Below are 1597 nucleotides of genomic sequence, written 5' to 3'. Positions count from 1 at the left end.
CATATATAGTTCATGCATTTCTACTTAGATATGCATATTTCACGTAATCCACATAATAAACATGTATAAATTACCTCAACCCATGTTGTCTAAAACCTGGTTATAACACAAGATGGGAAAGGTATCTGATTATACTGCAACCATGCTCTCCATGCTATTAATATTGAAACCATATACTTCAATACTTTTGATGAAACAGACCAGTCCCAAAACAGTAACCAAGGAACATATTTCTTCCAACAGTTCCATATCATCCCAACCTTATACCATCTTTTAGTTGTATACCGGCGCAATGGTGGGATGTATATTGAAGAAGACAATTTACCACAACTTATTAGCTTACCAAATTTACAATAAAAATGCAATTCCACCAACTACAATTGAAAGTGAAGAAAGGTCTTTACATTTAACAATGATCGTGGTACTCAAGGAACACGATCTACAATGACTACCATCTTTGAAAAAGAACTTGTTACTAATTAAGAAACACAATTGAGATGACAAATACAACCGAAAAGGGTTATATGATGCTCGACTGTTGTGGAAGACAAAAACAAATTTAAATAGTTCAAAATTACATCCACAGAGGATTTGAGGTTTTAATTTTAACCTACAAAGTTAACTACTTTGGGTCCCTGTTTCATCGTTGGTTTTACATTCGATTCGTTAGAAGCAACATCTTCAGCTATTGTCTCAAAAGTCGTCTTCTCTTTACCATCTTCTATCGTTGTAAAATCGTCCACAAGATCATCACCGCTCGCAAACTTAGTCACCTTCATTCTTGACATTGATACAATTCCAGTTGCTATCATCCATAATAACACATTCAAGTATCAAATCAAATGCCATATCAAACCAATAACTCCAAAATAGACTACAATTCTTTCTAATTGGGGAAGAAATCTTACATCTTTTTCCAGATTCAATGTATATGCCGGAATTTCTAATGCCTTTATCTGGACAATCTTAAGCAAAATGTCACACCACCACGTATTTTGGAACAACCGCCCTATGCAACAACAATATTAACGTAAACTCAAAAGAAACATTCAAATTGTAACACCCACATTTCAAATACAAGGTGCCACGTAATAAAAAAAATCCAAATTCTAGCAGCTAATAAAGCCTTATTGCAGCGGAAGTCTTACAATAATTTAATCGTAATTAATATCTCAAAACTAACCCATCCCATATCGGGTTACATTACATATAAATTCAATTAAAATACTAAGGATTTTTATAATTCATAACTCGAATAATAGTTCTATTTCCTATGCAGAACCTTTGCCCTTTTCCGTTCTTGAACACCCAGCTCCTGAGAGGCATACTAATAGTCAGCTTTATAAAGCTCAGTGAGTTCATGGTTTTTATGCACAATTATACATATCTCATCATGCATAAAATAAACAATACCCCAAATAAAATAACATGCACATTTGTTTCAAACCCGACAAAAAAATATTAATTCTTTTATAACATGCTAATTAATGTTTAAAAAAAACATGTAAACAAATAGCATGCAACCTGTGATAACCAGATCCTGATTATTACCCAAGGTATTTAATACATGATTATTTGATTAAATGATTACGTGATA

Source organism: Cynara cardunculus, assembly GCF_001531365.2.
Source record: "Cynara cardunculus var. scolymus isolate 2C chromosome LG 6, CcrdV1, whole genome shotgun sequence".
In the NCBI taxonomy this organism is placed as follows: Eukaryota; Viridiplantae; Streptophyta; class Magnoliopsida; order Asterales; family Asteraceae; genus Cynara; species Cynara cardunculus.
This window is presented reverse-complemented; position numbering follows the sequence as displayed.